At 41.7% G+C, this 27,223-nt stretch overlaps 2 long non-coding RNA genes across 2 annotated transcripts; both read left to right on the top strand.

Moving 5' to 3' along the window:
• Positions 1-2,258: 2,258 nt before the first annotated feature.
• On the top strand, positions 2,259-2,927 carry LOC121690298. Its single transcript, XR_006025032.1, has 3 exons — positions 2,259-2,348; positions 2,500-2,556; positions 2,911-2,927. It is a non-coding gene; the product is annotated as an uncharacterized LOC121690298 (long non-coding RNA).
• Positions 2,928-4,502: 1,575 nt separating this feature from the next.
• LOC121690300 lies at positions 4,503-27,019 on the top strand. The gene is made up of 3 exons (XR_006025034.1): positions 4,503-4,513; positions 7,045-7,050; positions 26,946-27,019. It is a non-coding gene; the product is annotated as an uncharacterized LOC121690300 (long non-coding RNA).
• Positions 27,020-27,223: the final 204 nt, after the last annotated feature.

The raw sequence follows: 27,223 nt of genomic DNA, 5'->3' as shown, positions 1-27,223 counted from the left end.
AACAGCCTGCTAATGTCCTCTAACACGGGCATTATGTGTGACATACTGATTGTACAATTATTTTGTTGAGCACAAAGCTGTAGGAGATTTAAATAACTCTGAGGCAAATGTCGGCTCTGTGATGGGTGCGCTCTCAGGTGCTGGATAACAACACCTACATTTGGAATGGCTTGCGTTACAGCATTAAACCAGAGATTAATCATACGATTCTCGAATCTGTTACAAGTTGGACAGATTTGGGGGAAAGTTTCCTTTTTTGACTAAGCCTTATATGCGCTTGCTTCTCATTTAACCCACACATTCTTGTCTGTGGTGACGGTGGAGACTGATAAGACCTTTTTAAATTTTGTGGTATACTCTATTTTTTACTCCTGCCTTCCTCTGGCTGTACTTGTTCTGTTTTCATCTGTTAGACCACAATCTGGGGGGCTACTCTTGGCACGGACCTTGGCTGATCTAACATTGCCATCTGTTGCATCCCAAAAAGCTGGATGTTTAGGCGTCAATTCATGCCACAAACGAACGCCTGCCTCTGAAAAACATATTGTTCTTAGTGGAACAGCCTGTATCACTTGTATGAAACCTTTAATTATTTTGGAAGCATTATCCTCCTCCTCTAATTTCGCTTTAAGTTTACGCAACGCAACGATTTCGTCTTGGTCTAGGAGAAGGTTATATTTATGTTTGTGTTTTACCCTGCGCAGAACCGAGCTATTTGAACCGACGCCTGTCCGATTAAATGCAGCCAATGACTCCTGGGAGGCCTCGCTTAAAAGATGACTACACTTTATATGGCTTTGCACTTCGCAGTTTTTGTCTAAGTTTAGTTCTTTCCACGTTTCTAAATGGCCTTGCCTTTAACAATGTTGGGGTATGTAAAACTGATCCACTATACTCTACATTGAAATGTAATGATTGACTCTCAAGTTATGTCATTACTTGGAGCCATAATACATACCAGGTCAGGAGTTTGTGGCATGGTGACTGCCTGCAACTCCTGCCGGACAGCCTTAGCAGCAGCCCCCGGCATGCTGTCGAACCCGAAGGTCAGACCGGCATGGTCACAATCCCATCTACCAGACTTCGAAGATGGGAAGCCCCAAATACCATGACAAACTAAAGAAATACACACATTTGCAAATGACAAGTCAAATAGCTCACACAACCAGTTGTCAAAAATTAAGTTTTAGTGCCAAGGCACTAATTACAATGTCTTTATTCTAAATTATAAGTCCTAAATGGTCAGACTGCAAAAACCTATAGCGATCTTCCTATGGCACCCTGATTGAAATTGCATTACTTATAACTTTTTTTTTAAGTATATTTTTTGGGGTTTTTATGCCTTTAATGATAGGACAGTGGAGAGTGACAGGAAGCGAATGGGAGAGAGATCAGGGGTGGAATCCGGAAAGGACCACGGGGCGGAAATTGAACCCGGGTCGCCGGCATACGGTGCCCCAGCCAGTTGTGCCACAGCTGGGGCCCTTATAACTTATCCTAACTGAAGTAAACTTAACTTAACTCACCTTCTTGTCTGTCGATGGGTCGGGAAAGACTGTATTGTGGTAGTGACCTGTGAGCTCAGATCTCGGCCACTGCATAGGACGGTGGCGATATCCTGTACCATACATTGCATTCATTTTTCCTTACACATGTGATGCGAGAGCAAACAGCATAGAAATTATGCGCTATGACGCCTAGGACCTTTACAGGAGAAGCCATCTACAATGTCCTCAATATATTTATCCATGAAAATGGTTTGGCTTGGGACCGATGCATTGGGCTATGTACAAATGGTCCGCGGCAATGACAGGCTGTGAGCATGGCCTAGCTGCTCGCGTTCAGCAAGTAGCTCCACTTGTAAAATGGACACATTGCATGGTCCATCGCGAAGCACCAGCTGCTAAAAAAACGGCGGTTCTCTTTGACTACTTGCTGAACCAATCCGTGAAAATTATAAATCTCATCAAATCACGGCCGCTAAACACTCACTTGTTTTGGGGTCCTCTGCCAAGAGATGGTGTCCGTGCATTAACAGCTGCTTCTGCACGCTGAAGTTCGCATGCTGCGAGGGTCATACATGAGACAGGTAAAAAATACATGCATGCTCTGATGTTCAATCAGATCATGAATTTACAAAAAGACAGCGAAAGTGAGTTCTGGCTAAAATTTTGTGCAGATTCTGTGTTCTGGAATTTCAAAGAAATGTAATCTTAATTTGTTCTAATCTTGTAGACGAAAATCCTATTCTTCATCAGAAGAGGAGAGCCCAGACTGCGGGCCACCAAAACAAAACAGGCTGGCTGGTGCGCCAGCGGTCCCCCCGCCCCCACCGAGGGAAAGAAATGGTGTGTACAGTACTCATTGTCATGTGAATATAGCCAGCCTAAATTCAAACATTTAGGACTTATGTCCTACTAATATTCAGTGCACCATTTTAATATTTAAATTGACATTTTTATGCATCTTTCTCCTTATATTGTATGTAACTCCTTTCAGGAACCACATCCCAAAGCCAAACCGGCATAGACTGGGCAGTCACTGCAAATAACACCTGTATGTATATACTTTACATTTTTAAAAGTTGTTCTCAATATAGAGTTATTTAGAAAACACTGATAAAGCATTAACACCTTTTCATGTTCTTAGCCATCCATCATCAGCCACAACATATGCAGGAGGAGTGGTCAACCAACATCATTCAATGTGATTTCTTCTGGAATAGAAACACTGTATTGTAGACAATAAATTATTCAACAGTTATCTTTGCTCAAATTACTTTTTCTGATAGGACGACAGGCATCCCATGAGTGGGAATATCCTAGGACATTTCCTCCTGGCATCACTGTCAATGTAACTGTAAATATCCATCTTCTGACTAAAAGAAAATCTCACTTTTCTGTATTACAGCATTGGATGCAAGACCCCAATCGAAGCATGCGTAAGTCATAAGATGGAATAGAACTGGAATAGAAACACTGTATTGTAGACAATAAATTATACAACAGTTCCTCATATTACTTATTAATTTCTGATAGGACAACAGGCATCCTAGGACATTCCCACTCGGTATCTCCGTTAATATCTCTGCAATTTCAAATTTGTGACTTATATTGATATTGTATGTCTTTCCTTCCATAACTAATCCACCAGCCAAATACGGTCATAACACACAGGAGGAGTGGCAGACCAATACCCAAGGTGAGATCATATGTAACTGAAGCAAGTTTTTTGTGTAGTTCTCACGCAACATGTAAGGGATAACGACCGCCGAGGTGTCCTGTTCTACGGAGAGGAAACAAGCAGTTCCATTTTTAAAAAAAAAGAAAAGCTGACTTGTTCAGTTTGTTGTACAACTTTCTTTAGCCCTAACAGTGATAGCACGGACAGTTAGCTTGTTTACAGTTGATTCCATTGTTGTGATAGCCTGCTTACAGGCTTAACCGTTGTCCTACTATAATTGTTATAGTTACCATTCCTAAGCATTGATATGGAACGGTGATTAAACTTTTTTTTAATCAGATCTACTTCAAAAAGAGTATTTCTTCTCTCCGGGTGATAAATGTAAATATCGTCTTCTGACTAAAAGAAAACAAATGTTTAACTTCAAATGTTCTGTATAACAGCATTAGATGTCACACCCCCTGACCGTCCTAACAGGTCACCTCCACATCAAAGCATGCGTAAGTCATAAGAGAAACAAACGACATAGGAACTGGAATAGAAACACTGCATTGTTAAAAGTATATGAATTATGCTAAGTGAGGGGGTTACAAAGATTAATGGTAGTGGTGGTAGTTAGAGTTGTCATATTGTAAAAAGACCTTTACCTCCCTTTTGCTCTTCACAGCAACATATCAAGACCTCCACTCCAGCGGAGAATTCAGGCAACCAGCCTGTGCAGGTATGCCTATGGAATAAGAATATATTGCTCAAAAAAATTAGGGGAACACTTCAATCATACACTGGATTGGTACTCTGACACTGTTTGGTTCTGAGCACTAGTAAAACTTTTGAGGCGAGTATTTTATTTTGCAAGAACTGTCAGACATTCTGTGAATTTAGTTTGAGAATGGAGAAAAGGGTGGAAGGTTTCAAAAAATGTGTTTTAACAATTGTGGAAAACTGTAAGTGTTCCCTTAATTTTTTTGAGCAATATATTATTGAAATATCATAAAAAAAATAAGTCATTTTCATCAGGATAACTAAGTAGATCAGCACAGCAAAATTGATGTTAACGTTTCTGCATTACATTTTTCAAGAGTATTCTCAGCCTGGCGAATGGGAACAGCTGTCAACTAACAATGGTAAGCCTGCACCAGTAAAACGACTCAAAAACTAGAACATAAAAACAAATGGTCAGCAATGTCTCTCGGCTGACCATTTGAGATCAGACCACCCAATACACATTCTAAAAATATGTAAACTGGCCCTTTTGTTTTGTTCTTTCAGCATGTGAAAATACACAGCAGGGGTGGCGGCGTAACATGAACATAACACGTAAGTGTTTGCTGTTTATGACACAAGTATGGGGTTTTTAAAGGATATTGCCACAACTATTGCCATTCGTCATTCAGTCTGGGAGCAGTGCAATTTGATTGCCTGACAATTACAAACTTTAAGTCATCTATAATATTTATTATTAACAATATATTTACAATATTATTAACTAGAATGTACTGTTGTACTTAACCATGAATCTGTGTTTTAATACTCACATCTTGTTCATGCAGCCTTTGAAAGGGTGCTTCTACAAGCTGTCCGAGAGATGGACCTCCAAATACGCCATCTCACAAACATTAGTACAGTACGCTGTGTTTGGAAAATAGGGTCCCGCTGGATTTTCATGTACATTTTTTTTTTTTTTTTGCATATTTTGCTAATATAGAGTCTAAGGAACAAATTTTTTTTGTCTTCAACTTTTCACGATCCATCTTTAGTGTTTTTATCTGTATGTTTTAAAATAAGCGATTATATCTAGTCCAAAAAGTGATTTACACATTTTCTTCTAATTTTTTGACAATTAATTTCACTTTTTGCACACAAAAACCCCAGATAATGTAGAAAGGTTGTTGGTTCTAAAACAATATCCATAGTTTTCAAACTTTGAGTGTCTGAAAAGTGTAAAAACACCTCCACCCTTGTTGCCTATGTCAAAAAACGATTTCTTAATCTTTGCTTTTCTTGATGCTTTCCTTGACCTGTGAAATGATTGCTCACCATTGTCATTATGTCGCCTTTGAGTAGGTAATGTTCTCACTTGAATCTAAATCTAAACTAATGTTTGTGCAGTCAAAGCCGTAGCCTAAGCCTAACCAACCTTCACAGTGACTGGCCAAATGTTAAGCCTACCTTTCGTAAATCATCCGCTACACCTCTAGATGAAAACAATCCAGACTCTACTATATAGAAATATCAATATGCTTTTATTCTTCATCTTATATCAAGTTCAGCCAGCTTGCTTTCTATGCGCTGTCCGTGTAAACAAACTAGCGCTTGTCCTCCGAGTTCGTTCTTGACTACGGTTGTTAGGGACATAACACCGGTCTATTGGCACTCACCAGTTCATCCTGGAGAAGCCCCAGGTCATTGGACCACAGTGGACCACCAGCCAGCCACCTGCTGCATAAACATGGTCCCCTTGCTTCCTCCTTGATGGTGTGCTATTACCTTGAACAACAGAATAAGGTTGTTGGTGTCACATATACATAGAGAATACAAAATTAGACATACGTAACTCATACAAATCTAACCTTTCAAACGGAAATAGGGCCACAGACATGAGACATTCATTGTCTTCACTTTACCCTCCATCCTCACGGTTGCCACACCTTTTGAGGTGACTGAGGTGAGGGTAAATGGCCCTAAAAAAGTGTTTTAGTATGCATGGACATACTTTCTACAACAAAACTAACACTAACAAAAATATCCCTGTAAAATGTCAAACCAACCTGTTTTGCTGTGTTAATGCACTGGCTGGCAGATGAACGTCCCAATCATTGTGGGCCTCATTCACGTAGCACCTGAGGGCAAACAGTGGATTAGCATAAATGCATAACTGTATTTGCTTAGGCTTTAATGCTTGTTTAGGCATGAATGCATGCGTGCATCTGTTTATGCATTAATACATGCATGTATCTGTTTATGCATACATACCTTTGTTTATGCATTCATGCATGTATTTGTTCATGCATGAATGCATACATGTATCTGTTTATGCATTAATGCATGCATGTATCTGTTTATGCATTAATGCATACATGTATTTGTTCATGCATGTACTTGTTAAGGATTTAATGAATAAATGTACTTGTTTAGGTATTAATGCATACATGTATCTGTTTATGCATGCATGCATCGGTTTATGCATTAATGCATTTGTTCATGCATTAATGCATAACTGTATTTGCTTACATTAGGCTTTAATGCATAACTGTGTTTAGGCATTAATGCATAACTGTATTTGTTTATGCATTAATGCATCAATGTTTTTGTTTAGGCATTAATGCATAAATGTATTTGTTTATGCTTTAATGCATACATTTACTTGTTTAGGCATACATTTATTTGATTTTGCCTTAAAGCAACACCAAGGAGTTTTTTGTACCTTAAAATAATGTTTCCAAAATTGTTTCAGTGGTTCATCAACTCGTAACTTCTGCATTCGCTTCTGATTTCGCAATACATCATACTTTCATAAAATCATGCAACATACTTGTCTGTAGACATCCTTATTTCCAAAGCTGGTGCTGGATAAACAAATAGCATGTGTGCGACAGAGGGAAAGTGCTTTGGTGTTGCTTTAATGCATAGAATAAACCATGCATATGAATAACATTTTTGCAGACAGGGCATCCAGCATTGCATTGGGTGCAACAGCTGCATTGGTTTGGTGACAGCTGCAACAAGCACCGAATGCTTTTTTTTTTTGCTTCTCAGTATGCCGACTTTGACGTCCCCTCCACCTCCCCTGCCAGCAGTCCACGTCCATCGGGCATGGTCTGCCTACCACATCCTTAAGAGGGGCCACAGACACCCTGTTAGGGGGAGGTTCTCTTTTCTAACGATATCTTCAAAGTCTGCTTTATTGTCAATTTCTTCACATCTCAAGACATACAAAGAGATCGAAATTGCGTTTCCTACTATCCCACGGTGGAGACAAGACATGTTTTACCAATTAGGTCCACAGACAAACATAACATTCAAGTAAACAATATAAAAAGTAAAAATAAGAAGGCACATACAATGAAGAAATAAGAGCAGCAAAATTTGGTTGAAATTGTGCATACAGTAGACAGTCAATATAATAGTGCAAAAGTCAGGCCAATAAATGGCTGAGGTAGTTCTGTTTGACCTAAGTATACAAGTGGCATAGTGGTGCACGTTATGTAAGAGCAGCAGAAGTTTGTTCAGAAGTGTTTTCAGGACAACAACAAGTTGCAAAGTGTGCAAGTGGAGTAGTGCAAGGCAGCCATTGTGGGTCCAAAAGTCCAGGATGTTATGTAACTGAGGGTGGAGGGGGGAGAGAGTTCAGCATCCTAACAGCCTGGTGTACAGTGGGCAGTGCTTCGAATTGGCCAGCTTCACTCGCGACGCGCGTGGGATCACGCGGTATCACGCGACTTTAATTTGTATTTTTCCAGTGAGACGCTGCAACAACCCAAACAACCGGTAGATGGCTCAAGTGAGCAGGGTGTCTCGTAAAAAGAAATGGAGCCTGGAAAACCCTACACAGACTTCACTACAGACTTTAGCAGACTGGTTTAGAAATAATGTAATAGCCAGAAATATGCCTGCCCTAATAAAGAAATATTTGGTTAACTGCGAGTGAATCCCGTTTGCAGCCGTAGAGACGCAGGACAAATGAAACATTCTGGTTTTCTCCGAGTGCAATTAACCTCCGTTGCTCAGCCAAATGCCTTCCTGTTACGTCCTGTTATCACGGAGTTAGGCCTACAGGCGATAAACGATTTTTGATGGTCACAAGTTTACTTCATTAGGGACTGTTCATTATTTATTTAAGGGGCTACCGGAGGAGTTTGGGGAGCATTAGTCCAAAAAGACGTGACCCTCCCTCGCCAGCAATACATTTTTCTATGACCCTCCAAAGTGATTATGAAAAAATCACTGTCAACTTTTTCCGGGTTTATCGCCTACTGTATTTTAACGTTTTCACATATTTGGCCGTAAGCCGTTTATCATAGGCTATCACGAAACCAAACTACAAAGGCGAACACTTTAACAGGGGGAATTAATTGGGCATGAATCATGCTGAACGCTATTTCGCTACCGTAGAATAATAAGGTATCTGCGTTTTGAGTAGGTACAACCGGGACGATTGAAACGGGGACGAACGAAACATTCGTTTTCTCCGAGTGCAACGATGATAGACAGTCATCATTTGGACAAAACATAGAGCATATTAACCTCCGTTGCTCAGCCAAATGCCTTCCTGTTACGTCCTGGTATCACGGAGTTACGAGCGATAAACGATTTTTGATGGTCACAAGTTTACTTCATTAGCGGTTTGTTTTTTTGGATTATTAAAGAGTGTTTTTCATTTAAAGGTTTGACTTTGTGCTTATTCAGAAGAGCATTTAGTGCTCTCCCCAATCCCAGACGTTCACATTGCATGTTTGTTTGTAATGGATGCAACCGCGAGATAGGCTATGCGTTTGACAATAAGTTGTTAACAGAACCAAGACATATAGCCCAGCAGCAATCTAGGGACTGATCGTTATTTATTGAAGGGGCCACCGTTTTGAGTTTTGAATTTTGAGTGCTTCAGTGCTTTGAGTGCTTCAGTTGGAAGTTGCATGACCCTCTCTTGCCTGCTAGAAATTGTTCAATGACCCTCCGACAGAATTGTTAAAAAAAGACATGACCCTCCCCTGCCAATTGTCTTCCGCCCGCGCCACAACCACACACTTTGTGATAACATTCTTAAATCAATCTTTCCCGTGAGCTTGCATGCTACCAGTCCTTCCTTTTCAAATGTGTTGCGCCTGTTTGCACAATTTCACAAATAATCATATGTGATTAATAGTATGACAAATAATCCCTGTGCACGGGGACCGAAACAATGCATGCCAACTTTTTCCGTGTTTATCACGTATTTTAACTTTCCCCGCTGTCTTGCCGTTTTAATGTTTTCCTGTAGAATATCCTATATTTTAATACTCTCATAACAGCCCTGCCATCGGGCCTGTCTCTGTGTTGCCCTGTTGCTACCCATTGCCCTTCCAACGAAACAGATGTCTTCAAATCATCGTTTTCCTTGCTTGAAGGCGAACTTAGAGTGATGTTAACCTATTTAAGTTTAACGGCGCGATTGCCGTGAGAGCACGATTCATTGGCGCTTGCATGTTCGGCCTTATGTCTGTCTACGTGCGCACCTGAGGCTACTCAGCTGCAAGAGAAATAATTTCCCCTCTTTGTATGTTCACTGCAAGTTGGCCTACCATAACTTACCAACTCTGCACTGTAGACTGGCTATTTATATTTTTCTGTGAAATAAGCAAATGTATTTGTTCAACTTTATGAAGCAGAATTACGCATAGGGTACTTGGAACATAATACATTTGACAAAGGACAGATGAATGTTGCTAGTGACAAAATATTAACTTTCAGTGTTTTACGATGTCTTTGTCATGGGGAAGTGTTTTTCCCCATGCATTTATTCTAGGTTACTGTCAGTGACTGCCGTGAGAGAAGCGGGTTCTGTGTTTCGTTCATGTCAGTGACTGACGCGAGAGAAGCGGGGTCTGTGTTGTGTTGTGTTGCGTTGCGTTAATTTATTTTCATTGGGCATACCGTGCCGTGCCGTCCACAGCTCTTCAGTTCTGACAAAGCCAAAATTACTCCTTTTGAAACAATGAGTGCAGGAAGCGCGTTTGTATGGTTATATTGCTTGACGGGGGGGTTCCAAGCAGCTTTCAGCCATAAGGCTACTGTTGTGGAAAAAATCACTAACTTTTAACTCTAACTTAGCACTCTGAACAAAAACCAGCGGAGAACGGTCTGAGATGAGAAGTGGCCGCTCGTGGCCTTTTATTCACAAGTCCTGCTGGGTACAGCTCTGAAAAAAATGCACAGAGACTAAGTGTCGCCAGGCAGGAGTTGTGAATGATGGATGTCCTCTGCAGCGGAGACTCCATGACCCAGGCCTTGGGGAGAAGGTGCGCACGTTCTGAGGATTTTCCTCTTGGGGAAAGTTTTTGTATGTTATCAAAACACCTCCTTTTTTCGTATGGCCAACCCTGGCCGGGTGTCTGCCCCCTATGTAAATGGCAGACCCCCTTGTAGCCAATCAGTATACACTCAATAAATTATATTGGTGGATGAGCTCACCAAGCTGCCACAAAAATTATTAAATAATCCCCAGTAGGCCTGTGTCACGTTCGTGCACATGCATGACATCCTCCCCCAGCTTCCGCCTGGCCACCTGGCTGCACATGAACTCTTCATGAACTTTACTACATATATCTCTCGGCTGCTGCCTGGCAACACATGACATCTTCAAAAAAAATCTGCCACATAATCCCCCCTTCGAGGCTTGCAAAAGTCTCGCTGAAGGGAATCACATTTTCAACACATAAAGTATAATAAGAACATAAGGATTGCATAAAAAATATAAGTCATTGCATATAGCCTAGTATACGTCATTAGGCAGTGTTTCCTAGCTTGCTGATTGCTAAGGCAAATGTGGAAATAAATGATGCTATAACTTGACATAAGTTGCATAAGGCACACAAGATAAACAACACAATTAAAATACATACTGGTGACACTAGTGTAGCAGCAATTGATAAATGATACCATTTACCAAAATATTTAAGACAAATGGCTGGGCTCCGAGTCGGTTCCCTAAAGTGGTGTTTTAAAAATGTACCTCCACTCGCCCTACCGGAGGACTATCACTATTGACAGGTGAACTAAAATCTACATCTCCATGATAGGAGGAGCCCATACCAGCCAATCATGACAGTCTTTGGTTGATTCACGACACTTACAATTACATCTAATGCTACTAATCTTACTAAAATAGTTGTTCTCGTTTATCATAAGTAATGTTGTTTCCTTATGTGTAATGGTTATAGTCCTTAGTTTTACAGAGGACATACTAAAAATGATTAGATATGGTTAAATATGCCTTCCATGCTCTGCCTTCCTAGTCATTACTATCCAAAGTAAGACTATTTCAAATTTTAGTGCTGCAAGTGCAGCTTTGCATCCTCTGGTTCCCATTGTCATAATCATGTAGACCCACATGATACTGTTGTGGTATGTGAACAACACATAGACTCTGAGATCAGTACTCAGATAGGAAGAGGTTTCAGGCCGCTTTGAAACCAAACTTCCCTGGCTAGCAGCCATCCAGAACCTGTGGCGGCAACCCCCCTGCCTTAGGTCGTCCCAATGCAGGCCAAAAACAAGGATCTTACCCGTTATAGGGCCGAGTAGCCTTAATCAACACAGTGTCCTGTTCTGATGAGGAACACACGAGAGGTGCAGAATATCTTGGAATAGCAAATTTAGACTTGGGAAACAGAGCATGTGGTCAAAATGATACAGTATATAGCTACATTTTGCAAGCAAGTCTATCCAACAATTGTGGATGGTTGTGCCTGTGAGGGCTAGTCCTCCAAAAAACTAAGTTTCTACTATGACTATATGATTAAATGAAAAAACATGCATGTGATTACATGGTTAAAGGAATTATGTGTGTAATTATATATGATTAATATGAAAAACATACATGTAAGTATAACCTTCCACATCCCTACACATTTCTAGGCTTCTTGCAGAATTGTGTCGTCCATACTGCCTATAGCGTATCAATAATAGATCATTATTAATAATATGAATTAATATAGTTATCACATCATATCCTCATCAACGTGCTATGTGGGTCACACAGCTTCACATGTTGCCTTAACAATCATCATCATGTACACTAACAGCTACTAGTCACTTGAATTTGTTAGACCTTTCATATTGGTGGTGGTGGAAACTCATCGCACACATATTTTATGTCTTGTGTGAGGAAGTCCATTTGTTTTTTTTTTGTTTTTTGTTTTTTGCAAAACCCTCCTGCATTTCCATATACTTACTTAGGTCAACCTTCCCTTCAACTAAATGAGTGTTTCCTTCTACTTCATTTAACACATTAAGTTGTTTAGAAACAGTGTCTGAGCAATACCGTCCCATACATGGCAATAAACAACAATCACACATTTCATATGGCTTATTCACTGTCATCGTTATCGGAGGTCCAGTATTGGACCATCTCCTCCAGCTCCTTCCAATCCAGTCCAGTATAGCTGTACCTGGCCAGGTCTCTTGGACTCTTGCTATGTGGGCTGCGGCTAGGCTGCCGCCGTGTGCTGGTCTGTTGAAACAATGTCAGGGAAAAAGGGGCTAAAGTTCTGGTTGCTGTCCTCCCCAAAGAATGTAGCTGAGGATGACAGGGCCGATGGTGGTGTACTGTTCCGGAGAGTGATGCCCCTCTGGCTCTGCGTGCTGTTCGTCGGGTAGGCAAAGGCTGTGCTTGATTCTGGTTCTGGCTCCGATTCCTGGGATTGGTGGGGCTGCTGTTCCTGCTGGCGTTGCTCGTTGATGTGTTGTTCTTCCCTTGGATGTTCTGCTGCCTCCTGGAACCCTGACTCCTCCCACTAAACAGGAGTGGTGGTTGTGGGAGCTGGTGTGACTGCCATGGCTTCAGGCGGTTGGAGCTCCTTGCTGAGAAGACTGCAGTGATGTCTGAGTGACCAGCGGGCTCACCCCCAGTGTGAGCATCCTGGCTGAGGTTGTTGGTCGAGTGTGGTTTCCCCTCAGACCTCTGGTTCTTCTGCATCAGCACCGCTGTTGGGATGGCCTGGATCGCCATGAATGGTCCGGTTGCCCTAGGGTCAAGGCACAACCTTTAAACATTCGCAGGTACACCAAATCTCCATGCTAAATTGGTCCGTCTGTGGTCATCCTGTCCAACCACTCTTCATTGTTTTTCTTTTCACTAAAGAATTCCTGGTGAATATGAGACAGTTGTTTAACATAATATCTGATTTCCTGTATTTTGCTGCTTTATCTTCCCCCCTTGCGCAATGATCAGATGATCATGCGCAACTTACAGGCCATGAGGAGGGTAAGCAATTACCGATCCGGGGCTATCGCGAGACCATTATGCTTTCTCTAGATCCCATTGGGTCCTTGTTTAGCACCTTCGTCATGCCATTTTTTTTTTTTTTTTTTTTTTTTTTTTCACCTTTTCCCATTCAGTAGCGCGTTCCTGCATTATTTAAGTCTTTGTCAGTAGTGAGACGGGGTTGCATTATGGTAACATTAACATTCCATCATCCAGGTGACCTACTGGTGCTTATATAGCTCCGGTGCCTGTGGGGTCATCTACTAATTGAAACAGTAAGTCTTAGGGATAATGGGGTTCACAATGGAGTTTTCCGCATATGATACACTCCCCCCTTTGACACATGGCACCACACAGAGGGTCATTATGATGCATGTGATTCTCATCAATCCACTAGGAACACCATTTGCACCCCCCAGATAAGAAGAAAGGCATGGCGTGGGGCACTGAGTGGATCCACCCAGTAATATGACATGTTGCCCGCCTTCACGAGGGGCTGTATTCATCTCTCTTGCCTTGGGAATGGCCTCTATGTTGTCCACTGTCCATGTGAGTGGGTTTCTCAAATTGTCAGATCCGGTCTTGAAATCATAGCATGCAGGGGAGCAATTATTTGCTTGTATCACTCCACTCAGTCACTCCTGTATCCAATTAATCCCAAAAAAATTACATCATTAGTTTTAGTAGCAGGTTGTGGAACTCTGGGAATAGACTCTGTATGTTCTGGTGCTATGCCCTTCTTCCCTTGGTATATAAGTCTTTGTCTGCTAAAAGTTTTAGTATCTTGTTGCCTCCTGTATTTGAACATCTACGAGCTTTCGCTGAGCATACTGATCTTGTTGATTTTTCTTCTCTTCTGATTGTCTATACTGATTCACAAAGTGGGCCACTGCTTGTCTAAACTCGTCCTTGGTCATCACTGCAAGCCGCCAGTCATTCTCCAATTGTAGTTTTACAGGTCGAGGTAGCGCATCAAGGATTGCTCGTCTGAATTGTGATCGGCCGGCATGGGACACTTCAGGGTCTTGCTCCATTTTACATCGCCATTTCTGTGCTGCTTTTTCTACAAAGGCAGCTGGGTTCTCACTTCTCTTGTAAATTGTCAATCCATACTGCTGTGGGGCTGCACTGATTAGGATAAGCAGCTCTCAAGGTGCTCCCTTTCTAGCACAGTTGTGGTTTCGTGTTTTCCCAAGGACATGCTCAAAATGTATTTGATGTCTCCTAAGGCTAGAGTTTTTCCAGTAATTTCTCTTTCGAGCTCACCTATATACAAGGCCTGCGCCATCATGAAGCACAGGTAATCTTGCCATTAATCCACTGACATCTGAGTGAGACCATGGTTGGTAGTGGGCCTGCTCTGTTCTTCTGTGTCTGAATGATCTTCTTCGTCCTTCTTCTTCTAATGCCTTAATCTTTTGTCGTTCTTTTTCTGCCTTTTCCACCTTCTTTAATTATTTTTTTGTTTCATCCAGGCTCTTTCTTACTCCCCCTTCTATTTCACTTAATCCCCTTCGTACTCCTCTTTGGATTTCGCTGAGTCCTTTTTCTACTCCTCTCTTTACTTGATGAATTCCGCATAGGCCTGCTTTCACCATGCCGGGTGGGACTATAAGTGGGCATTCCAGTGTGGCACCTGCCAGTAGTCGTCCTTTGCATGTCCTTTGGTGAATTTGCAGTCCGGTTTCGCCCTTGAACCATCCTTCACAGTCAGGACACTTGATTTTAATGGGTTGTCTGAGTATGGGCTTCAGTGGCTCGTTGGCAGTGAGTCCTTGTTGATCCATGTGGTTTTCTTCCAGTTCCTCATCTTCTTCAGCCTCAATTTCATATTCTCCCTCTGCTTTGAATTCATGTTCATGTACTGTGCTCTGGTCAGCTTGAAATGCTGGTTCTCCCTCTATTGTCAGACAGACTTCTCCTAGTTCATCCACTCCAGTCAGTGTACCTTCCACTATTCTTACTGTACGCTGTGGGCAGCTGTCATTTTCTTCCATCAGTTCCAGTATGTAATTCCGATAATTAAGTAGGATGGGGCTGTATGCTGCTCTGCGGGCAATAAATTCCTCAGATACGTGTTCACCCACCTCTCGCCAGGTGAGTGCCAATTCGGTGTTAATCCAGTTCAGCAGTAGTTCCGCCAAAGCCTTCCGGTCAGTGGTTTCCTTTGTTGCTCTTAGTGCGTGTATTCTCTTAATAATTCTAGATTCTTCTTCTCGCCTTTCTCTCCAGAATTCTTGTTCATCCAATTCAGTGGAAGTTCTACGGACTGAGGGAGATAAAGAGGCTCCCTTCCTGGGTGCGACAGGGCCTTGGGTGTCATCCGCATATCTCCCTGTTCCCTGCAGGGTGAGAGAGCTTCTCCTTGAAACTGGTTGGTGTGCAGCGTGCAACAGGTGCTTCTCTAGAGATGCCTGTGAGTTGGACCGTGGACAAGTGGTGGTTGCCCAGCTAAAAGCACTTCTTGTATGTCCTTGTTCAGACTGTTCACATAGCTGCTGTGTTTTAGGCCTGGCTCCCCCCTTTGTCTCCTGGGGTGTTGGTGGTGGGGGCATTGGTGGAAAGAGTGTTGGCTCAGAGTGAGACCTGGCTACTGTTGGCTGTTGGTTTTCAGTTGTGTCTTGAAACTCTTTTGTGTCGGAGGCCCCCATCATTTCGATATGTGCTGCAGCGTTAGTCTCAGCTCCTCTCATGGCTTTCCTGAAGTTTTCCATGTATCTTATCTTAAATCTTATCTCTTTCCACTTCATCCATGTCAGATACTCTTCTTGTTTGTGGTTCGGAGGCCCCTTTTATTGCAATGTGTTCTGCGGCATTAGCTTCTGCTGCTCTCATGGCTTTTCTGAAATTTTCCATGCATCTTATGCGGTCTCTTTCCACTCCATCCATGTCAGATGCTCTTCTTGTTTGTCGTGTTCTGGTGCGGGAAACATTACGGGGCGGTGAAGTTGATGATGAAGATGATAGTGGGGGTGAGAACGCACGGCGCCGGGGTGGCCGTCGGTGAGTCACTCGGGCTTCTTCCCGTCCTCTTCTCCTAATTCTGACTATTTCCTCTGCCTCTGTTCCATCTAGAATAATTCCTGCAAGACTTAAAAATTGTCCATCTGTTTGTTCATTGTGTTCAGAAGTGTGTGCTGCCTCAGGGAGACTGGGATACAAATTCTTAACTTCCGCGTACGGAGGGGGTCTCATCTCCTCCACTCTGGGGGCTCTGGGTGTTTTTTCCTTTGTCAGATGTTGTGCTTCCGATTCCAATTCCTGTGCCTTGTCCTTTCTTATGTCCTTATCCTTGCAGTTGGCATTGGTTGTTGCAGCGAATAGCCTTAGTGTATCCAGCTCAAGCCTCCTTTTCCGTTGTCTATCCATTCCTCGCTCATTTTTTTTGTAATTCTTGAGTTTCTCTTCCATTTGAACCAGCATAAGACTATCAAAAGTTCCTTCCTTGGGCCATGGTGTAGCATCTTTTTGAGTCCGAAGAACCCATTTATGATTTATGTTTTCGATTATTGCTTGACGTTCAGGATACATTTTTATGACCCTTCCCACTGGACTGCATTGTTCTGATATAATTTTTGGTAGCTTCTGTGTGTGCTCACTTCCAAGCATACAGTATACTACTGGCGATGCACTCTTGCTGTTGTACAACAATTAGTCTTTAAATCCTAAACTCCAGTTTTGAGATGTTGTGTGGTCATACGGTCCCGTGATGTTTCCATCAGTAAGGTTTTCTTGTGTTTGCTGGCTCCTAGTAGCTCATTGATTAATGCTTGTTGTCTGGCCCCCTCCTGCTGCTGTCTTGGCGCCTTTAACTGTGGCGACTGGCTCCCGTGGATCATCATTGAGAGTTCTGCATAGAAACTTGAAATGTGTTAGTTGTGCATACAGTATGTTCATACAAGTTCAATAAGCTATGAAAATTCATTAGCGAGCTGGAACTGGTTCCCGTCTCTAAATCTTCCATTATTAATTGATACATTCCGTTAGGTAGTTTTATGATTATTAGGATTTTACCTGTCATCATTATTTTCATCATTTTTTTTTTTTTTTTTTTTTTGCTGTTATTCAATAACCTGACTCAATTCATCTTTGCCTGCACTCTAAAAATGATTTATGAGGTTAGTAGATAAAACTTAAAATGAAGAACATTGTCGACATAAAAAAAATTAAGTTTGCTACTTGTACATGTATAGGTGAGTTGACAACTTATTATAAGGAGTTTGTAATACTGAAAAAGAAAGAAAGCTGTCTCAACTTATTAATATATGGATTTTCAACACACAGTCTTGCTTTCACCTAACAACAGATAAGTATTAAGTTACTGAAACTTGTAAATCTCGTGGCCAAACTTATAAAGCACAACTGAATGTTCAGAACCTTCCAGACCACGCTTGAGAAGTAACAGAAATTATGGCACAGGATCCTGTAGCCTGCATCGAACATCAAAGGTACGTGCAAAGTAGTCTAGCCTACTAGTTTTTTTTTTTTTTTTTTAAAAAGCAACAGCTATCAAACAACGGCACACAGTGCATCAAAATCTTTGTCACGTGACACTACAAATGAAATTAACGGTACCGCTTGCCCTTTTGCTAATTTGAATATTTGAAAAGATGGATTTTACCTAGCTATCTACAGACAGTAGCTATCGTGTCTTCCAAGCTAGCTACATATGGTAGGCCAACATTTATTTATTTTTGAAGTTTGAGAAATATTCTGTGTCAATCCCTGCAAACCACGTAGATTTTGTTCATTTTGTTGTTTGTCTTGAGGTAAATTTTCTAACATTGTGCCTTTCTTTTATACAGATAAATGACGAATTCAGACGGATCTCTACATTCATTCATTGCACAACTGGACCAGTTGCCATTGCCTTAAAAATACACAATGCTTTCAGAAAATTTAAATTGCTGTGTGCTTTATTCAGACAGAAGTGAAGTAAGTTACTATAACTTAAAAAGATCCATGCAAATTGTTACCTTAATTTTTTTAAGTCATTTCAACCTAAGCCGCTCTCCGAGCAAACACTGCGAGACCTGATTTGTCCTCTAAAATCTTAATTAAGTTGAACCAACTCAACCATATCAATTTGATCATGCAATATAATTCAGTTGTTCCAACTATATAAGCCTCACAATATTCACCCAAAAACGGCCCGAGCCGAAACCACCCAAAAAGATCCATGCAAATTGTTACCTCAATTTTTTAAGTCATTTCAACCTAAGCCGCTCTCCGAGCAAACACTGCGAGACCTGATTTGTCCTCTAAAATCTTAATTAAGTTGAACCAACTCCACCATATCAATTTGATCATGCAATATAATTCAGTTGTTCCAACTATATAAGCCTCACAATATTCACCCAAAAACGGCCCGAGCCGAAACCACCCAAAAAGATCCATGCAAATTGTTACCTCAATTTTTTAAGTTGAGCCAGTGTATTATTTTTTAGAGTGTGTTCTTCGAGGACTAAAAATCTACAAACTCACGTGTTTTTAACTTTGTTTTTTGAATATTTCCTACCTGTCAGGTGGCTTGTGAATTATAAGTCTGTTCAGAGGGGTTTCTATCTGTCCGAATGTCACTGACTAATTTTGTTCTGTTCTGAGTTTTCTGTCTGTCCAGTGGCATTCGGCTCATAATTTCTGTTCTGTGGGGTTTCTATCTGTCCGAATGTCACTGACTCATTTTGTTCTGTTCTGAGGGTTTCTGTCTGTCCAGTGGCATTCGGCTCATGAATTCTGTTCTGTGGGGTTTCTATCTGTCCGAATGTCACTGACTCATTTTGTTCTATTCTGAGGGTTTCTGTCTGTCCAGTGGCATTCGGCTCATGAATTCTGTTCTGTGGGGTTTCTATCTGTCCGAATGTCACTGACTCATTTTGTTCTGTTCTGAGGGTTTCTGTCTGTCCAGTGGCATTCGGCTCATGAATTCTGTTCTGTGGGGTTTTCCGCCTAAGATATCTTTCTGCTGTGTTTTACTAAACATGTGATTGAGGTGTCTGTGATTCCTTCAAAACATATGGAGCAAACACATCAAAACACTCAGTCTGAGCCGCCACTGCAATCTGCACTTCTTGCTCTTGTGCCTGCTCCCGCTCTGCTCCCTTCAGGAAGGTCATAAATCTTAAGTCAAAGTCAAGCCCTTCCTCCACTGCTTCTACAGTATGTGCTCTAAGTTTGAATCAAGGCCATTGCTAGAAGCAACAGGGTCAGCGCTAATGTGTCTCAGTCATCCGTCGTTGAGTCAAAGTTCCTTTTTTTTTTTTTTTTTTTTTTTCACACATTCATAATTCCATTCACGCGGATACCCTCACACATTCATTCATCTCAACATTCAATCCTTTTCATCAGTTCTCACTACTTATTTGCTAAATCATACAAATAATGGACGGGTGTCTCATTCATCCTCCTATTATTACAAAATGTAAGATCCGTAATCTACTAGTCTTTCACACAGGAATTATTTAGGGTTGCACTCTATTCATCAATTTGATAAATCCATTCTACTCCTGAAAATCGCATCAATCCGGTAAAAATATAAATCTATAAAAATGAAAAAAAAATATATATATTTTATCGAAGAGTGCATCAATTCAATAATCTATTCTACTCTCGGAGATCGCATCAATCCGGTAAAAATACAAATATATATAAATGAAAATATATTTTATCGAAGATCGCATCAATTCGATAATCTATTCTACTCCCGGAGATCGCATCAATCCTGTAAAATATAATTATATAAAAATGAAAATATATTTTATCGAAGATCGCATCAATTCGATAATCTATTCTACTCCCGGAGATCGCATCAATCCTGTAAAAATATAATTATATAAAAATGAAAATATATTTTATCAAAGATCGCATCAATTCGATAATCTATTCTACTCCCGGAGATCGCATCAATCCTGTAAAAATATAATTATATAAAAAATATATTTTATCGAAGATCGCATCAATTCGATAATCTATTCTACTCCCGGAGATCGCATCAATCCGGTAAAAATATAAAAATAAAAAATATATTTTATCGAAGATCGCATCAATTCGATAATCTATTCTACTCCCGGAGATCGCATCAATCCGGTAAAAATATAAAAATAAAAAAATATATATATATATTTGTCAGCAACTTCTTACCCCAGAGTTCTCTTTTTTTATTATTATTTTATGAGGATCAGGTGAATATGCCTGTCCCAAGATTCGGCCAACCCCAAATGACAAATGGTATTTTAAACTAAAGCAAATATGCTCACCTTGGCGCGCCTTTGTCATTAGGAAGGCCTCCTCCGGGGCAAACCGCTTCCCCGTCCTTCACAAAATCTCGGTAGGACCCTCCAAATATGTCGTGGAAAAATTCACTAACTTTTAACTCTAACTTAGCACTCTGAACAAAAACCAGCGGAGAACGGTCTGAGATGAGAAGTGGCCGCTCGTGGCCTTTTATTCACAAGTCCTGCTGGGTACAGCTCTGAAAAAAATGCACAGAGACTAAGTGTCGCCAGGCAGGAGTTGTGAATGATGGATGTCCTCTGCAGCGGAGACTCCATGACCCAGGCCTTGGGGAGAAGGTGCGCACGTTCTGAGGATTTTCCTCTTGGGGAAAGTTTTTGTATGTTATCAAAACACCTCCTTTTTTCGTATGGCCAACCCTGGCTGGGTGTCTGCCCCCTATGTAAATGGCAGACCCCCTTGTAGCCAATCAGTATACACTCAATAAATTATATTGGTGGATGAGCTCACCAAGCTGCCACAAAAATTATTAAATAATCCCCAGTAGGCCTGTGTCACGTTCGTGCACATGCATGACATCCTCCCCCAGCTTCCGCCTGGCCACCTGGCTGCACATGAACTCTTCATGAACTTTACTACATATATCTCTCGGCTGCTGCCTGGCAACACATGACATCTTCAAAAAAAATCTGCCACACTACTTTGAGAACATTTCAATTCACCCGACACTAATATTCAAAATGTTGAAAACTATTTCGGCATAGCCTATAAAGCAGTTTAATTAATATGGAATGTTAGTTGTATACAAACGAGCTACTTGGTGAGGCTTGGCCTCACAGATGCGCTCGTGCCTTAGATGGCAGGAAAAATCTTCACGATAGGCCTATTAACTAACCACCCGATTCACGTTGGCTGGGGGGAAGGGGGGCCATCAGACAATTGTGCCCAGTTAATCCGGCCCTGCCCCCAAAAAATCACACCTTCCCACCTCTGACAGCTTAAAAGAAGTCAAGAGGACTCCTTACTCACAGACCTATATCACAAACCTGTTTTGAAATCCTATGCAGCTACAGGAGCTTCCAATCGCGAGGAAGCAATTTTGCATTGTAGGCATAACTAACATGCAATAACGCCGCCAACAACAACCAAAACCAAGCTAATCATTGTCAACATGTAAATTAAATGTAACATTATTGTAAATCAAATTAAAATGTTCTCTTTTGTAAACGTAGGCATAGTAACAGAATAATTTAATAATGTTACAAAGATACTACATCAATCCGTATGTTTCATTAGGCTACTAGGCTATTTGTTTTGCCTTGATTCATTTAGGCTAGGCCTTTTTATTCAGGGGCCGTATTCACAAAGAATTTTAAGGCTAAAAGTAGCTCCTAACTGGCGAATTTAGGAGCAACTCCTAAAAATAATGGGCGTGTCACTCCTAACTTTAGGACTCCTAATTTTTTCACAAAAAGTAATTCACGAAGCATTTTAGACCTAAAAGTAGCACCTAAGTCTGGGACAGCTTAAGTCGAGAGGACTCCTAACTCACTAAGACCTATTCATAAACAGCTTTTTTGTGGCATTTTACGTTGCGATGTTTTGAAATGCGTAGCCTATGCACAACAGAAGCTTCCAATCGCGAGGGAACAATTTTGCATTCATAAAAGGGATGCAATAACGCCACCAACAACAACCAAAACTACTCATTGTTAACATGTAAATTAAATGTAACGTTTCATTGTGAATCAAATTAAAATGTTCTCCTCTTTGCAAACGTAGCCTAGGGATATGGTGACAGATTAATTTAATAATGTTGCAAAGGTAGGCTACTGCATCAATCCATAGGCCTATGTTTCATTAGGCTACTAAGCTATTTGTTTTGCCTTACTCTTTATTCATTTAGGCTAGGCCTTTTTATTCAGTTATTAATCATCTTCCGTCCTTCGCACTACTTGTGTAGTGCACGCATTCTCCGACCTGTCACCTGTCAGTCATCATCGGAAGAGAGGTGTTTGGAATTCCCGCGTTACAATCTTCAGCCAATCAAGGTGGTCACTTCAGTCAAGCTTGTGCATGAGTAATGACGTCATCCATAGCCACGAAGACTCACTCCTAGTTTAGGAGTTGTCTGAAAGGCTTTGTGAATAACTTTTAAGAGAAAACTCCAATCTAAAATCTTTAAGTGTGATTTAGGAGTAGCCTACTCCTAGTAGTAAGATAAAAGCCTTTGTGAATAACCTACGGTCCCAGTTATTCATCATCTTCCGTCCTTGTGTAGCGCACGCATTCTGAGACCTGTCACCTGTCACTCATCATCGTAAGGGAGGTGTTTGGAATCATGCCCGCGTTACAATCATCAGCCAATCAAGGTGGTCACGCTTGCCCATTTACCCAAATTAATGGTTGAATATTACTGATGATCATTGTTATTTAAGAACATGCAGTGTGCGTAGGGTACCAAAAACATCTTGCTCGTAAAAAAGCATCATAACGCACATTCTGGCTGCGCAAACCACATGCCTTTATTTTGGGTAAGCTTGCATTCATTCATTCATTTAACCTTTATTTATTCTCGGAGGGTCATTGAGGGAAGCCCTCATTTTCAATGAAGCCGAAATTACAGAAGCGAAGCAAATCGCTCCACAAACAAGACAACATTCGAGGCCTTCTGTTGAAGAATTTTATATAAAGCCTGCGCTGACAGTAATCCTCCTGCCCCTGATAGGCCTACCACAGCTGTGGATAGTGTGGAATGTTAGTAAGTAATAACACAATCCAATGTGTGTCTCAATTGTCCCCCGCTGACCACCTCACACATTTCTCTAGATTTTGCAACGAACTTACATGACACAATGCCATAAAATATGCCAGTTTTAGGACACAGAATAATGTTTGTAATGATACCAGGTAGGCCAGGTATTGTCGAAGGTGCATGGTGAAGTGAAATTCTTACTTTGGAAAACAAACATTTGCCGATATCATCGCCGATCATCAGAATATTGCAACAGATTCTGTGTTCTGGACTGTAGTAAGCCAGTGGTTCTCAAACTTTTATTTCATTCCCCACTTTGATCAAGGGGCATGACTGATGATAGTGGAGATAACGTGTTATCCCGAGGCTTTAACAAGTCAGCATTTTCGACGGTAGTCTATTAAAAATATAAGTTTTCGATGTCCCAAACGGAGAGCCATACTTTATTGTTTTTAACGATCTCTATGCTACTCACAAAAATGTAGGCATGGGGACATGATGAAGTAGGTTATCCAACTGTCGTGTGTTAAATTATTGTGATTATGAGCCAGTGGTTTTCAAACATTATGCGTGACTCGGACATCTAACTAAATGCAACAGGCTCATATCGTCCTCGCATTCGCAAAATGAGGACCAGTGTTTTGTCAAATTGCAAATAGCTATTTGTTTTAACTATTTTTTTTTATGATAGTATGAAGTGCTTTTTGTATAGGCTACTATCTTAATTTTGGAATATGGGGAGGGAAGTGGCGTGTCTGCAGTCAGCCAAATATGAATGTAATTCTGCGGCATAAAGCAGATGTATTTGTTTATTGTACAGAAAAATAAAAATGACATGTCAAGCAGTCAATTGACTACATTGCAGTCAAGAAGTAGGGCAAATTAATTTACGAAACCAAAACGTGGGTCATAGTTGTCTAAGCCTCTATTGCGTAGCCTGTTAAAAACGTCGCCAGATAGTATTAAATCGGCAACAACATTGTTTTCTGCAGAAGCCTACACAAGGCTACAGATTAATTCTGAACAGTTATTTCTCTACTGGCTCAATTATCACACCACTGTTTTGATTTGCGTAGTTGCGTTAACCCCAACACTGACAATAATGTAGACAGCAAATTTCGATTTCGATTTTCGTTACCACCGTGTAGTCAAGCCTTAAGCCATACCCAAGTAGCCTAAATCGAGGTAATGTTTAATTATGCATGATTTATTTTGTTATTGAATTCGTAGGCTGGGATTACTCTCGGCAACAATTATGTAAGGGACGGCAGGCAGAGCGATGTACAGTGGCAGAGCGACGCACAGTGGCTGAAAGTGGTACTAAAGCTTCACGCAGCTTCACGCCGCGTAATGCGCGAATGAAGTGGTCATTTGAAAGCGATGCCCACTGTACGGCTGCTCTGCCGTATCTCGCCCACACTTGTTCTACTACCTGAGGGTGGAGACGCCACTCTCCAAACAGCGGGTTCCCCCATCGATAGCAGATCTGCCCCCGTGTTCATGATGCTGGGACGTGTGTTGCACGTAGCGACAGAAAGTGCAGACTGCTCCACAGCAGCAGGTCGCGTGCTAAGCAGTGCAGGGCCGAGGGGCGCATTCCCCCTTGTCAGTTTATATGGGCTACTGCGGTGGTGTTGTCGCAGCGGACCAGTACATGGTGGCCGTGTAGGCGGGGAAGGACATGTTTGAGAGCTAGTCAGGAGCTCTAGGTAATTTATGTGTGACGAGCTTAACCGGTCCGGCCAAACACCGTTCACCGTCCTGCCCTCCGGGGTCGCACCCCAGCCCCTCAGGGAGGCCTCTGTCGTTACAACTTTCCTTGCGGTCACTGCCCTGAGGGGAGTGCCGTGGGAATAAAACTCCATGGATTTCCAGTGGCGCAGGGATGCAGTGCATTTGTGTAGTCGCTGCTCTGTAGCAGGGATGCAGTGCATTTGTGTAGTCGCTGCTCTGTAGCAGGGATGCAGTGCATTTGTGTAGTCGCTGCTCTGTAGCAGGGATGCAGTGCATTTGTGTAGTCGCAGCTCTGTAGCAGGGATGCAGTGCATTTGTGTAGTCGCTGCTCTGTAGCAGGGATGCAGTGCATTTGTGTAGTCGCTGCTCTGTAGCAGGGATGCAGTGCATTTGTGTAGTCGCTGCTCTGTAGCAGGGATGCAGTGCATTTGTGTAGTCGCTGCTCTGTAGCAGGGATGCAGTGCATTTGTGTAGTCGCAGCTCTGTAGCGGGGATGCAGTGCATTTGTGTAGTCGCAGCTCTGTAGCGGGCTTAGCGAGAGCCATTAGGTGGGCAACCTGGTGGCAAGTGAACAAGCGACGAAAAACACTTAACAATAGGCGTCAGCCCGTTAAAAGAGAAAACGCCAGTAAGCTGGAAAGCTTCTGGTAGCTTCGTCTAACAGCTCGTAAACTGAACGAAACGTCGTCAATCACGCCCGGCGGAGGCTGATCCGGTGGGCTACTGGATGTGTCCTCCTGCAGGCAGTTAAATGAAAGCGAGCGATGATGGTAGTGAGTAGTGATGGGTCGCAATCGGCGAGAAGCAAATGTCATCTGATGAGGGGCAACACAGCATCATCCTTTATACCACGGATGCGGGGCGGGGCTATCCGCTATCCGTCGGATTCGCGCTGCTGTCTGTCAAAGCCAGACTTGGTGGAATTGGTTGCTTCTGCAGAGGTCGGATACGGATGTCCCTCCCATAGGTGGATCTCGAACACGAGATAATAAAAAAAGAACTTTTACCGTTTGGATCTAAACAAAGTGACCCATGGATCTGAGGAGTTCATAGGCCAACATGTGACAACCAACCCCACAAACAATGTGACAACCAACCCCAACTGACATTGCTAGCTCTTTTGATGGCCAGCAGCCACATGTTTTAACGTAGCTATGATGAAAGGTAACTGAATTGTAGCTCTCTCTCTTTATACTTTTAAATGGTACTGTGAGCGACCGGGCGGTCAACCCACGTGTTGGATTGTGAGTTATGTGGAAATGGAGAAAAAGGCACTTGCAGTAGAGGTGGATGTAGGTTCTGTTAACTCCAATTATTTATTTTTCAGCGTATTCAAAAATAGCAACCCTAATAAAAAAAGTACTTTTCCCTACCAGAAACAAACAAAAATAGCACAAACAATGCACAGTCAAAAGTATCAGCACAATACACTAACTCTGCCTCACAACAGGAGAGTCCTTAACCTTCTACGCACATAATGGGAACTGAGCTACCCCCTTAAATAGCCCCAGCTATTACTCTCAAATGGCCCGTATGGGGTTAATTGAACCAGGGAAGCACTCAAAATATGACTCAATAATACATAGCATAAATCAACATAACAATGATACAGAAAACAACAGAAAAGTATATAATGAACAAAACATATGTCCGTTATAAATACGTACATAACCACAAGGCATAAAGAAACAATACAACCAAAAGAATATCCTAAACACCCCTGTAGCATAATGCCTTGCTTTACCCCTGCAGAATGTTTATAATGACTGGTCCCGGCGTGGAGTGCGCTTCCGCAATGGGACAGTGACAGAAGTCGGAGCATCAGGAAGTGTTGTGAGTAGATGTATGCGTTAACCACTAAACAGACGATATAACATGGCAAATGGAAGACAAGCTAGTGGGTACCACACTATGTAATTGTTATTGATAAGAATGAAGTTGGTAATGACGTAATGAAATCCCTTGAATAACACAAAGCCCACAGAACATGCAACAACACTTTACACCACACACAAAACATTTTACATTCAAAGAGAGATGCTGTGGGGGAGTGTGTGCGTGTGTGTGTGAACAAATGAGTCTCTTCTCTCGTGTCTGCGCTTGCAGTGCAACGTGAATGAGGCAGTGAGAACGGTAAAGTTCAGTTTCTCACAGGTACTAATTATTTTATGGTCAACCCATTGTGTAATGAGTTAGAGGAAACAGACTGAATGTCTCAAAATGTACTTTTAGACATGAAAAACAGTTAAAGTTGTCTCACCTCAAGGTAATAAATCTTTCATTTTAAATTCCAACGTAGATGACCTCTGACATCAATTCTAATCATTTCTGTATTAACGGTTTTGACCAGTGCCCTT

The sequence above is a fragment of the Alosa sapidissima genome, chromosome 18 (assembly GCF_018492685.1).
Source record: "Alosa sapidissima isolate fAloSap1 chromosome 18, fAloSap1.pri, whole genome shotgun sequence".
In the NCBI taxonomy this organism is placed as follows: domain Eukaryota; kingdom Metazoa; phylum Chordata; class Actinopteri; order Clupeiformes; family Clupeidae; genus Alosa; species Alosa sapidissima.
This window is presented reverse-complemented; position numbering and strand designations above follow the sequence as displayed.